This window comes from Ovis canadensis, chromosome X (assembly GCF_042477335.2).
Source record: "Ovis canadensis isolate MfBH-ARS-UI-01 breed Bighorn chromosome X, ARS-UI_OviCan_v2, whole genome shotgun sequence".
Taxonomy (NCBI): Eukaryota; Metazoa; Chordata; class Mammalia; order Artiodactyla; family Bovidae; genus Ovis; species Ovis canadensis.
In genome coordinates this window covers 48,638,833-48,653,558 of record NC_091727.1, presented here as the reverse complement: position 1 = coordinate 48,653,558, position 14,726 = coordinate 48,638,833, and the positions used below count along the sequence as shown (strand labels likewise).

The 14,726-nt window shown below is 41.6% G+C and overlaps 1 pseudogene; it reads left to right on the top strand.

The window, feature by feature from the left end:
• Positions 1-12,989: 12,989 nt before the first annotated feature.
• LOC138930707 (polycomb group RING finger protein 6-like) lies at positions 12,990-14,072 on the top strand (annotated as a pseudogene).
• The last annotated feature ends 654 nt before the right edge of the window (positions 14,073-14,726 follow it).

The window sequence follows — 14,726 nt, the reverse complement described above, 5'->3', positions numbered from 1 at the left end:
TTCAGTTTTGGAAAATTGTACTTTTCTAAGAATTTGTCCATTTCTTCCACGTTGTCCACTTTATTGGCGTATAATTGCTGATAGTAGTCTCTTATGATCCTTTGTATTTGTGTTGTCTGTTGTGATCTCTCCATTTTCATTTCTAATTGTATTGATTTGATTTTTCTCCCTTTGTTTCTTGATGAGTCTGGCTAATGGTTTGTCAATTTTATTCATCGTTTCAAAGAAGCAGCTTTTGGCTTTGTTGGTTTTTTCTATGGTCTCTTTTGTTTCTTCTGCATTTATTTCTGCCCTAATTTTTAAGATTTCTTTCCTTCTACTAACCCTGGGGTTCTTCATTTCTTCCTTTTTTAGTTGCTTTAGGTGTAGAGTTATGTTATTTATTTGACTTTGTTCTTGTTTCTTGAGGTGTGTCTGTATTGCTTTGAACTTTCCCCTTAGCACTGCTTCTACAGTGTCCCACAGGTTTTGAATTGTTCTGTTTTCATTTTCATTCGTTTCTATGCATATCGAAACCACAATGAGGTACCATTTCACGCCAGTTAGAATGGCTGCGATCCAAAAGTCTACAAGCAATAAATGCTGGAGAGGATGTGGAGTAAAAGGAACCCTCTTACACTGTTGGTGGGAATGAAAACTAGTACAGCCACTATGGAGAACAGTGTGGAGATTCCTCTAAAAACTGGAAATAGAACTGCCTTATGACCCAGCAATCCCACTCCTTGGCATACACACTGAGGAAACCAGAATTGAAAGAGATATGTGTACCCCAATGTTCATTGCAGCACTGTTTATAATAGCCAGGACATGGAAGTAACCTAGACGTCCATCAGCAGATGAATGGACAAGAAAGCTGTGGCACATATACACAATGTAATATTACTCAGCCATTAAAAAGAATATATTTGAATCAGTTCTAATGAGGTGGATGAAACTGGAGCCTATTATACAGAGTGAAGTAAGCCAAAAAGAAAAACACCAATATAGTATAATAACACATATATATGGAATTTAGAAAGATGGTAAAGATAACCCTGTATGTGAGACAGCAAAAGAGACAGAGATGTATAGAACAGTCTTTTGGACTCTGTGGGAGAGGGAGAGAGTGGGACGATTTGGGAGAATGGCATTGAAACATGTGTAACATCATATATGAAATGAATCGCCAGTCCAGGTTTGATGCATGATACTGGATGCTTGGGCCTGGTGCACTTAGACAACCCAGAGGGATGGTATGGGGAGGGAGGAGGGAGGGGGGTTCAGGATGGGGAACACGTGTATACCTGTGGCAGATTCATGTTGATGTATGGCAAAATCAATACAATATTGTAAAGTAATTAACCTACAATTAAAATAAATAATTATTTTAAAAATATAAGTTGTGGGAATGGGTCTAGTAAGATCTTTACAACCTTGAGACATTTTTTTGATGTGTTATAATAATTAATTTTAAAAGTATATAACTCACTTGTTAAAACTAGCGAGTGGGTTACTCTCCACCCCCACTTCTTATGTCTAGGTCAGAAGATTCTTCTGTCCCTTTTTATACTTTAATAAAACTTTGCTAATGAATAAAGGTTTACTGAAATGTAAAAAAAAAAAAAATGCTCTTGAGTGATCAAGCCTGGTCCCTGGTCCCAAAGCTAAATATTCTTTTTTGGACAACATGAATCTGACATCATTCACTATAAGCTATCATCTTGGTGGCTTGTCCAGGATCCTCAGGACAGGGTAGTAAATACTCAGAGATCTAACCTCTCTGCTTTCTCAGTATACACATTTTTTTGCTTTACTTTACTAACTCTCCAGTGTGCTTGTGTGAATGAAAGGCACACCCTGTGCAAAGCAAATGATGAGCACTGGTCTGTGGTTTCATGGTGCTTTGTAATGACCTAAGGCAGCCCCAAAAAGGGGAGCATTATTGGGGGTTTATACAGACCTGCCAGTGCCAAGAGACAGCCAAGGTCCCTGTGAGGGGAGCGGCCAGAAATGGGCGAAGCATGTCTACCGAACTATCCTTTCTTGGTCAGCTTTGCCTGGTCTCTTTGACCATTTCATAATTGCATGGGGAATTAGAATACCAACTTAATCTGTCAGATCATAGACTTTCAAGGGACTTGTTATCCATGCTGTTGCTATGTACTTTTACTTAGACTCCAAGTATGGAAGTGTCTAGCCTTGCTAGGAGCTGAAAGTTACAAGAGCACATTTGGGAGTGAGGCAGAGCTCTAGCTCCAGAAACATCTGTCAGGCTAGAGGTCACTCTCTTAGCTGCCTGGCTCAGGGGCCAGCGACCTGAAAGTGAGTCTTTGTTATGGTTTTATCTCCGATTTATGTGGAGAGAAGTGCTACTGAATGACCATGAGCTTTTTGAGGACACAGATCAGGAATTGCAGGATTGGTTAGATTGCAATTACAATAGGCTTCTTCCTTTGGTAGCACTAGCTCTTAATGGACAAGAGGAGGCTCTCTGGTAGATTCTGTCTCAACTCCTTAGATATTCTTTTCTGTGGAATCTGTGGAAATGAACTGGAAGGATTGGCCCTAGTAGCTAGAGGAAAAAAAATCACTTTTTCCTCACTGGCCAACCCTCTATGACCTTTTTTGCTATACTGGTGTGGTGACACTCAAAAGGGACTTCTTGATTGTTGTTTGTCCCTTTATGACTCAGCATTTCTACTGTGGTTTGGGTTTCCCTGGTGGCTCAGCTGGTAAAAAATCCACCTGCAATGTGGTAGACCTGGGTTCGATCCCTGGGTTGGGAAGATCCCCTGGAGAAGGGAAAGGTTACCCACTCCAGTGTTCTGGCCTAGAGAATTCCATGGACTGTATAGTCCATGGAGTCACAAATGGTTGAACACAACTGGGTAACTTTCACTTTCAGGACTATATTCAGGAAAGTGCACAGGCACATGTAAGAGGGATGCTTCCCTGAGTAATCCTAGCTTGGGAAACATGCTGGGAAAGCTTCTGTGCTGCACCCCAAGTAACACCAGAGGAAAAGGGCAAATCAAAGAAAGGTCTTGTTGGTATGGAACTAAATCAATTTGAGATGCCATCAGGTCTACCCCTGGTATATCTTCACCCCACCTCAGTGGTAGAACCAGAAGGGATGAGTAAGGCACCTGCGTCAGTAAGGGACAGACTAAACCCAACCAGGGAAGGAAAGTCTGTCTACACTCCCATCTAGAGCAGGGAGGGATGCCTCTGATGGAAAGAAGCCATGGCTGTGGATATTGCTTTTTTCTCTCTTACAGATAGGAGTTAACACTTCCAGAACAACTCCTTTAAAATGTATTTTTAAAAAACTGGGACATATTTGATATCCTAAATTTTAAAAGGACAAGCCTGATCTTCTGTGATACTGAATGGCCACGGTATCCTTTGGAAGACAGGGAACACTGGCTTGTTGAAGAGTCTCAATTATAATACTGTTTTACAATTAGACAAGTTCTGTAGAAATAAGAGAAATGGGTAGAAGTGATATATGTGTTGCTCTTTATCTCTCTGCCAGGCATGCCAGACCTGTGTCCTAAGGATACAGATTTGGCTGTAAAGTTTTCAGCTCCCTCCTGTCCTCTTACTCTGCCTCTGCCATACAAGATGGAGAAGAGGATGAGACAGAGGATGAGAAAGAGGATGAGGATGAGAAAAAGCAGGTTTCTCTAATTTATTCCCAGGGGCGTATATGAAAGGTAGCTAGAAGAGCTGAGGAATAGACACAAAACTTACCGCCTCTTCAGGAGGCCCCCACTGGGAAAATTAACCAATCCCTAAAAATCCATAAACCCTTTTCTTACTCAGTGGTAAGAAAGATCTGGGAGGCTATTTAGAGGACAAAAAAGTACATAGAAACCTTTACAGGGCTAATTTTACTTTATGAGCTTACTTGGAGAGATGTAATACATGTCTTGGGACAGATGCTGACCCCTGACTCAAAAACTCGAGTTTTGGGGGAAGCTACTACTTTTGGAGATGAATGGCTTGAACGTGAGACAAGGAGATAGAGGGAACATGGAATAGCCCTTTCCTCCCTACTGTGGGCCAAACAGTTCCCAAAACACAGCCACTTTGCTGGATGTATTCTTGGACTCAAGCAAGCACATGCTGAGACCTAAGACTATGCTAAGTTGGCTGGCATAGAACAGGGAGAGAAGGAAACTCCTGGTAAATTCTTAGATAGACTACAGGAGGCTCTCCGCAAGTTTACTGACATTGATCTCAAAATTACAAAGGGAGAAATGACCTTATAAGATAGATTTCTCACTCAGTCAGCTCCAGATATCCACCATAAGTTACAAAACCAGCCATTTGGACCAAATAAGTCTTTAGAAAAACTGTTGCAGCTGGCTCAGATGGTATATTATGATAAAGAATATGAGGAGGAAAATAGGAGGAGAAAAAGAACTAGGAGAAAGACTGAAGCCCCAACAAAGGTTGTTAGATCCACTCTGAAACAGCCTGAGAAAAATTTCCAGAGGGACCTATATGAAAATGAATGGACTTGTTATTAGTGTGAAAAGGAGAGGCATCTCAAGCAGAATTGCCCTCAGGCATCTAAGCTGCTCCTGGCTTCCTGTCTGGTCTACAAAGGACCATACTGGAGAAGAGACTGTCCTCCAAGGTGTAGGCCCCAGGGGTCAGACTCTAGACAATTGGCACTGAAGGTGCCCAGGGGTCCCCACACAATCTCCCATCCTAATAACACCTGAGGAACCTTGGATGTTAATAACTGTGGGGGAGCGAATCAGTCAGTTTTCTTTTGGACCCTGGGGCAACTTTCTCTGTGCTCACTAAAGCTCCTGGCCTGCTTTCGCCTGATCCACTACCATAATGGGACTGTCAGGACAAGCCAAACGCTATTATTTCAGTCATTCTTTAAGGTGCAACTGGGACTCTGTGCTATTTCGCATGAGTTTCTGATCATTCCAGAGTCTCCCTTACCTCTTCAGGAGAGGGATATACTGAACAAGGTCCATGCCTCTGTTTTCATGAATATGGAGCCTGTTTTTTCCTCTCACATTAATTGAACAAAATGTAAATCCTAAAGTGTGGGCGGATAGAAAAACTGTGGGTCAAGCACAAAATGCTATTCCTATCAACAAACTCAAAGACCCTCATCTATTTCCACATCAAAAGCAGTACCCAATAAAACCCAAGTTTAAGGAATGGTTAAAACCCGTTATTGAAAATTTAAAGGAACAGGGGCTATTAGTTCCCTGTAATAGCCCAGGAAACACTCCTATTTTGGGTGTTAAAAAAGTCAAATGATGAATGGAAACTTGTTCAAAACATACAAATAATAAGTGCCTAATCCTTATACTTTATTGTCTGAAATTCCTAAATGAGCCAAACATGACTTTAAGACAATTTAGAAGATTGTTGGGCATTACAGGCTACTGCTACATTTGGATTCTGGATTATGGGGAACTTGCCCAGCCTTTATATAAACTTATAACTGAGACACAGGAGGCCCAAACTGACAAACTAGTTCGGTCCCCAGAGACTTAAAAGGCTTTTAAGACTTTTCAAACTGTTCTCTTGCAGGCTCCTGCTTTGAGTTTGCCCACAGGATCAGAGTTCAGTTTGTTACTGAAAAAACAGGCTATGGGCATATAGGTTAAGTGTAATTGCTACTATTGTTTTGCTCATGCTTAAAGCTCATAAGTTTACTAATGAGCAAAATCTTACTGTACTGACTGATATAAGCAGGATCTTAAAAACTAAAGTTCATAATGACAATGGTTCTGCCTTTAAAGCTACCGTAACTCAAGGGGTATCAAAAGTTCTAGGAATAGAATATCACTTACACTGTTCCTGGAGAACCAAATCCTCACAAAAGTTTAAAAGGCTAATGACATTAATAAGAGGCATCTGCATAAGCTATCTCAGAAAACATAAGACAGTTGGTTTAAAGTTTTACCCATAGCTTTAATGAGGGCTTGAACTGCCGCTAAAAAAAAAGGGACTGTCTCTATGGCAGACAGGTTTTGTGCACAGACATTGTAATAGATCCTGAAGACTTAGAATTAACTATGTGACTCAACTATCAGCTTTTCAACAAACATTAGGAGAACTCCAGGAGGTGACCCCTGACCCAGCCTCCATAATCGGTCTAATTGCTGGGTCTGCGGAGCATTCCCCTCTTCATCAGTTGAAGGCTTCCATGGTGGGTTTCTCCATTTCAAGGAAAAGACTTTCTTCAACTTTGTCAATATCTTCACCAACAATAATCAGGTGTGATGTCTCTCTAATTTGATGACATCTAGCAATCATGCCACCACTCCTTGGATGTGGGGTTGCTTCTTCCAGCCACTGCCCCTTGCTTCAGGTGGGGGGTAGTGCCTCTGGGCTGCCGCCCCTGGTGTTGGGCGTGGGTAGCTCCTCTCGGCGATGTGGCTGCGTGGGTGCAGGAAGGCCGAGAAGAGCTATTCCATGTTCAAGGTCATGAGGGGCGGCCGTGAGGAGATACCCATCATCCAAGGTAAGGAGCAGCAGCTGTGCTTTGCTGGAGCAGCTGTGAAGAGATACCCCACATCCAAGGTAAGAGAAACCCAAGTAAGATGGTAGGTGCTGCAAGAGGGCATCAGAGGGCAGACACTCAAATCATAATCACAGAAAACTAGCCAATCTAATCACATGGACCACAGCCTTGTCTAACTCCATGAAACTAAGCCATGCCCAGTGGGGCCAATGAAGATGGGTAGGTCATGGTGCAGAGGTCAGACAGAATGTGGCCCACTGGAGAAGGGAATGGCAAACCACTTCAGTATTCTAGCCTTGAGAACCCCATGAACAGTATAAAAAAGCAAAATGATAGGATACTGAAAGGTGAAATCCCTGGGTCAGTAGGTGCCCAATATGCTACTGGAGATCAGTGGAGAAATAACTCCAGAAAAAATGAGGGATGGAGCCAAAGCAAAAACAATACCCAGTTGTGGATGTGACTGGTGATAGAAGCAAGGTCTGATGTTGTAAAGAGCTATATTGTCTAGGAAGCTGGAATGTTAGGTCCATGAATCAGGGTAAACTGGAAGTGGTCAAACAGGAGATGGCAAGAGTGAACGTTAACATTCTAGAAATCAGCGAACTAAAATGGACTGGAATGGGTGAATTTAACTCAGATGACCATTATATCTACTACTGTGGGCAGGAATCCCTTACAAGAAATGGAGTAGCCATCATGGTCAACAAAAGATTCTGAAATGCAGTTCAGTTCAGTTCAGTTGCTCAGTCGTGTCTGACTCTTTGCAACCCCATAAATCGCAGCACATCAGGCCTCCTTGTCCATCACCAACTCCCGGAGTTCACTCAGATTCACGTCCATCGAGTCAGTGATGCCATCCAGCCAGCTCATCCTCTGTCATCCCCTTCTCCTCCTGCCCCCAATCCCTCGCAGCTTCAAAGTCTTTTCCAATGAGCCAACTCTTCGCATGAGGTGGCCAAAGTACTGGAGTTTCAGCTTTAGCATCATTCCTTCCAAAGAAATCCCAGAGCTGATCTCTAGAATGGACTGGTTGGATCTCCTTGCCATGCAAGGGACTCTGAGGAGAATTCTCTGACACCACAGTTCAAAAGCATCAATTCTTCGGTGCTCAGCCTTCTTCACAGTCCAACTCTCACATCCATACAGGACCACTGGAAAAACCATAGCCTTGACTAGATGGACCTTAGTCAGCAAAGTAATGTCTCTGCTTTTGAATATGCTATCTAGGTTGGTCATAACTTTTCTTCCAAGGAACAGTGTCTTTCAATTTCTTGCCTGTAGTCATGATCTGCAGTGAATTTGGAGCCCCCCAAAATAAAGCCTGACACTGTTTCCACTCTTTCCCCATCTATTTCCCATGAAGTCATGGGACTAGATGCCATGATCTTCGTTTTCTGAATGTTGAGCTTTAAGCCAACTTTTTCACTCTCCTCTTTCACTTTCATCAAGAGGCTTTTTAGTTCCTCTTCACTTTCGGCCATAAGGGTGGTTCCATCTGCATATCTGAGGTTATTGATATTTCTTCCAGCAATCTTGATTCCAGCTTGTGCTTCTTCCAGTCCAGCATGTCTCATGATGTGCTCTGCATAGAAGTTAAATAAGCAGGGTGACAATATACAGCCTTGACGTACTCCTTTTCCTATTTGGAACCAGTCTGCTGTTCCATGTCCAGTTCTACCTGTTGGTTCCTGACCTGCATACAGATTTCTCAAGAGGCAGGTCAGGTGGTGTGGTATTCCCATCTCTTTCAGAATTTTCCACAATTTATTGTGATCCACAGAGTCAAAGGCTTTGGCATAGTCAATAAAGCAGAAATAGATGTTTTTCTGGAACTCTCTTGCTTTTTTGATGATCCAGCAGATGTTGGCACTTTGATCTCTGGTTCCTCTGCCTTTTCTAAAACCAGCTTGAACATCAGGAAGCTCACGGTTCACATATTGCTGAAGCCTGGCTTGGAGAATTTTGAGCATTACTTTACTAGTGTGTGAGATGAGTGCAACTGTGCAGTAGTTTGAGCATTCTTTGGCATTGCCTTCCTTTGGGATGGGAATGAAAACTGACCTTTTCCAGTCCTGTGGCCACTGCTGAGTTTTCTATATTTGATGGCATATTGAGTGCAGCACTTTTACAGCATCATCTTTCAGGATTTGCAATAGCTCAACTGGAATGCCATCACCTCCACTACCTTTGTTCGTAGTGATGCTTTCTAAGGCCCACTTGACTTGCCATTCCAGGATGTCTGGCTCTAGATGAGTGATCACACCATTGTGATTATCTGGGTCATGAAGATCTTTTATGTACAGTTCTCCTGTGTATTCTTGCCACCTCTTCTTAATATCTTCTGCTTCTGTTAGGTCCCTACCATTTCTGTCCTTTATCGAGCCCATCTTTGCATGAAATATTCCCTTGGCATCTCTAATTTTCTTGAAGAGATCTCTAGTCCTCCCCATTCTCTTCTTTTCCTCTATTTCTTTGCATTGATCATTGAAGAAGGCTTTCTTATCTCTTCTTGCTATTCTCTGGAATTCTGCATTCAGATGCTTATATCTTTCCTTTTCTCCTTTGCTTTTCACTTCTCTTCTTTTCATAGCTATTTGTAATGCAATCTCAAAAATGACAGAATAATCTCTGTTCGTTTCCAAGGCAAACAATTCAATATCACAGCAATCCAAGCCTATGCCCTAACCAGTAATGCTGAAGAAGCTGAAGTTGAATGGTTCTTTGAAGACATACAAGATCTTTTAGAACTAACACCCCAAAAAGATGTCCTTTTCATTATAGGGGGCTGGAATGCAAAAGTAGGAAGTCAAGAAACACCTGGGGTAACAGGCAAATTTGGCCTTGGAATATGGAATGAAGCAGGGCAAAAGCTAATTGAGCTTTTCCAAGAGAACACACTGGTCATAGCAAACACCCTTTTCCAACAACACATGAGAAGACTGTACACATGAACATCAGCAGATGGACAACACAGAAATCAGACTGATTATACTCATTGTAGCCAAAGATAGAGAAGCTCTATACAGTCAGAAAAAACAAGACTGGGAGCTGCCTGTGGCTCAGATCATGAACTCCTTATTGCCAAATTCAGACTGCAATTAAAGAAAGTAGGGAAAACTGCTAGATCATTCAGGTATGACCTAAATCAAATCCTTTTGATTATACAGTGGAAGTGAGAAATAGATTTAAGGTAAAAAAAAAGAAATAGATTTAAGGGACTAGATCTGATAGAGTGCCTGATGAGCTATGGACAGAGGTTCATGACATTGTACAGGATACAGAGATCAAGACCATCCGCATGGCAAAGAAATGGAAAAAAGCAAAATGTCTGTCTGGGGAGGCCTTAAAAGTAGCTGAGAAAAGAAGAGAAGTGAAAAGCAAAGGAGAAAAGGAAAGATATAAGCATCTGAATGCAGCGTTCCAAAGACAAGCAAGGAGATAAGAAAGGCTTCCTCAGTGATCAATGCAAAGAAATAGAGGAAAACTGCAGAATGGGAAAGACTAGAGATCTCTTCAAGAAAATTAGAGATACCAAAGGAATATTTCATGCAAAGATGGGCACGATAAAGGACAGAAATGGTAGGGACCTAACAGAAGCAGATGATATTAAGAAGAGGTGGCAAGAATACACAGAAGAACTGTACAAAAAACATCTTCATGACACAGATAATCACGATGGTGTGGTCACTCACCTACAGCCAGACATCCTGGAATGGCAAGTCAAGTGGGCCTTAGAAAGCATCACTACGAACAAAGCTAGTGGAGGTGATGGCATTCCAGTTAAGCTGTTTCAAATTCTAAAAGATGATGCTGTAAAAGTGCTGCACTCAATATGCCATCAAATATAGAAAACTCAGCAGTGGCCACAGGACTGGAAAAGGTCAGTTTTCATTCCAATCACAAAGAAAGGCAATGCCAAAGAATGCTCAAACTACTGCACAATTGCATTCATCTCACACACTAGTAAAGTAATGCTCAAAATTCTCCAAGCCTGGATTCAGCAATACGTGAACTGTGAACTTCCTGATGTTCAAGCTGGTTTTAGAAAAAGCAGAGGAACCAGAGATCAAAGTGCCAACATCTGCTGGATCATGGAAAAAGCAAGAGAGTTCCAGAAAAACATCTATTTCTGCTTTATTGACTATGCCAAAGCCTTTGACTCTGTGGATCACAATAAATTGTGGAAAATTCTGAAAGAGATGGGAATACCACACCACCTGACCTGCCTCTTGAGAAATCTGTATGCAGGTCAGGAACCAACAGGTAGAACTGGACATGGAACAGCAGACTGGTTCCAAATAGGAAAAGGAGTATGTCAAGGCTGTATATTGTCACCCTACTTATTTAACATAAATGCAGAGTACATCATGAGAAACGCTGGACTGGAAGAAGCACAAGCTGTAATCAAGATTTCCGGGAGAAATATCAATAACCCCAGATGTGCAGATGGAACCACCCTTATGGCCGAAAGTGAAGAGTAACTAAAAAGTCTCTTGATGAAAGTGAAAGAGGAGAGTGAAAAAGTTGGCTTAAATCTCAACATTCAGAAACTAAGATCATGGCATCTGGTCCCATCACTTCATGTGGAAACAGTGAAAACAGTTTCAGACTTTATTTTGGGGGGCTCCCAAATCACTGCAGGTGGTGATTGCAGCCATGAAATTAAAAGACACTTACTCCTTGGAAGAAAAGTTATGACCAACCTAGATAGCATATTCAAAAGCAGAGACATTACTTTGCTGACTAAGGTCCATCTAGTCAAGGCTATGGTTTTTCCAGTGGTCATGTATGGATGTGAGAGTTGGACTGTGAAGAAAGCTGAGTGCCAAAGAATTTATGCTTTTGAACTGTGGTGTTGGAAAAGACTCTTGAGAGTCCTTTGGCCTGCAAAGAGATCCAGCCAGTCCATACTAAAGGAGATCAGTCCTAGGTGTTCTTTGGAAGGACTGATGCTAAAGCTGAAACTCCAATACTTTGGCCACCTCATGCAAAGAGTTGACTTACTGGCAAAGACTCTGATGCTGGGAGGGATTGGGAGCAGGAAGAGATGGGGACGACAGAGGATGAGATGGCTGGATGGCATCACTGACTCAATGCACATGAACTTGGGTGAACTCCGGGAGTTGGTGATAGACAGGGAAGCCTGGAGTGCTGCAACTCATGGGGTCGCAAAGAGTCGGACACTACTCAGCGACAGAACTGAACTGAACTGAGCAATCCTAAGATGAATTGGTGTAACACTTTGTACCTTAACTATGTACATAATATAACATTTAATTCTGATTATGTTTTAACTTGGTGTAATGTCTATTTTCTTTATATCTGCAAGTATATAATGCAGTTTGTTTCTAACCTTCTGAAAGCTTTTTTTTGAATAAATTTATTTATAAATTTGGAGGCTAATTACTTTACAATATTGTATTGGTTTTGCCATAGATCAACATGAATCCGCCTTATGACCCAGCAATCCCACTACTGTGCATACACACCGAGGAAACCAGAATTGAAAGAGACACGTGTACCCGAATAGTCACTGCAGCATTATTTATAATAGCCAGGACATGGAAGCAACCTAGATGTCCATCAGCAGATGAATGGATAAGAAAGCTGTGGTACATATACACAATGAAAGCTTTTAAGTTACAAATGGTTGTCCAGGTTCCTATGAGTGCCACACCCTCCTCCAATGTTTACTTGGGGCTCCTGAATCAAAGACCCTCAATATGAAGGTTAGAATAATACATTGCCTCAATAATTTAAGGACAATGCCTGTCAACAGCAGGAGGTAATTATGGAACGAAAATGACACTCCCTTTTTCCTGGCAATATAATTCTCCTAAAACAAAAGGGGGGGGGCGGTGAGAGAGTCAATTTCTCGGTAGGTGCATAAGAAGTTTGGGGTCGCCGAGGAGGAGAAAGGGGTCTGGAGTTCTCAAGGAGGAAAGGACAAGTTGTTGTTGCTGTTGTTTCCTCTCTCTCTCTACCTTCCTTAGTAAGGATTATATAACAAGGTATCTTGCTTGAGGACAGTTTCTCCTTCTTGAAAACATTCTGACTAATCCTGTTATCTTAAAGTGTATATTATGGGAGTGGGTCTGGTAAGATATTTCTATTGTTAGTTCTAATCCTATCATCTTAAAATGTAAATTGTAGGAGTGGGTCTACAAAGGTCTTTACAACCTCTAGACATTCTTTTGATTTATTGTAATCACCAATTTAAAAAGTATATAGCTTCCTTGTTAAGACTAGTGGGGGGGGCACTCCTAACCCCCTTCTGATGTTTATGTCAGAAGCTTTCTCTGTCCCTTTTTATACTTTAATAAAACCCTGCTACATAAAACCTCTTGAGTGATCAAGCCTGGTACCTGGTCCCAAAGCTAAATCTTCTTTGGAGATCACGAATCTGACACTCTTCCTGGTAAGCTATCAACAGAATATGATGATCCAACTTTCGTAATTTAAAATAGCTGTCATTAAGAAATTTGATCGTTCCACTTTCAGCATGGAGGGGATCCCCGCAGTAGTTGCAAACAACGAGGGCGCTGCCATGGCCCAGGGAGTCACAGCCATGCTGCCCCTGCCTTCCATCTCCCCTCCTGCCCTCACCCTGGAGCCCAAAGTAGATGAGGAGGGCCTGCCACTCCTGCCCAAGACAGGGGCTCCAGGCTGCTCAGACTCCCAGTTCCCTGCTTGAGCTGCAGCCTGGGTGCAGCCTGGGCTGCTGAGGGGACGCTTTAAGGATGACAGTGAAGAATTGGAAGAGGATGAGGATCTTGAGGAGGAATAACAGGAGGAAGAGATGAATCACTTCTTGCTGAGGCTGAAGTGGGGCCAGCCAGACTCTCAGAAGGAGGAGCACCTGATTAATCTCTCTGAGCCAGCCCCGTACATCTTTGTGTTCCATTTGCAAAGGTTACTTAATAATGCAACTACCATTACAAAATGTCTTCATACATTTTGTAAAAACTGCACTGTAAGACACTTCTGCTATAGCAACAGATGTCCAAAATACAACATAGTAATACATCAGACACAACCTCTTTACCACATAAGGTTGGACCAAGGGTTACAAGACATAGTGTACAAATTAGTGATCAATCTAAGAGAAAAAAGCAAATGCATGATTTCTATAAAGGGGTCTAGAAGCACCTAAAACTTCTGTTCCACAGCCAGCCCCTTCAAGCAAAAGAAAAACTTAAGAAGTCTTAAAATCGATGTGTCCTATTCCACCTGAACTTGATATGTCTTTATTACTAAAGTTTATTGGTGTTGATGAAGGCACAGGACATTTTAAGCCACTGGAGAAGAAGTTTGTCTGAATTTCATGAGAAGCAACTATTGGACATGTAGAAAAATTCCTCAGAAGAAAAAGAAAAATGGGTCTTGATTCAGCTTGTCAAGTAGATATCATCTGTGGTGATCACTTGTTAGAGCGTATCAAACTCTAAAGGAAACATGACATATAATAGGTGATGCAGCAATGCAGGATGGTCTGCTGATCCTTCATTATGGACCTATGGTTTCTCTTTTAAAAATTACTTGGATGATTCTAATGGTATCTAACAGTAGAAGGGAAACAAAATAAGACACTTCTGCAGGATTGCAGTCTCACCAAAGGTTTTCATGAAACGTGTAATTGCTATCACTTTGTGCTGTTTGAGACATAACTGATTTATTTTCAGCAAAAAGAATCATGGGATTTATAAGTACAACTTGGAATGATAGAATGCATCTGTTTTACTACAGACTACATGTAAAAAGCTTCCATAGCTCACAGGGAAAATTTGTAAAGCATTGAATTTTTATGATTTCAGATACTTTGACATTGATTTTGTTTCCTAAACATTGAGGTAAATCAGTTAGTTACTGTTTCTGTCTTCATGGAGCCACACCACTTTTAAGTTGGTTCAGATTCTGCTCTCTGCAATGGCATCAGTTGTGCAGTCATCCTTTTGGAAAATAAGTGTGCTTTTGAACTGAAAATTTAAAGCCAGGCTTTGTTAATTTACAGAATGTACCTCTTAAAAAACACCAAAATTTCTCTCCTTATGTCTGTTACTATTTGTTTCATGTATTTGGGTCTTCCTATATTAGGTGCATATATATTAACAAGATATATATTATATATATTAACAGTAACTCAATAGGCATGAGTTTAAGTAAACTCCAGGAGCTGGTGATAGACAGGGAGACCTGGCATGCTGCAGTCCATGGGGTTGCAAAGAGTCGGACATGACTG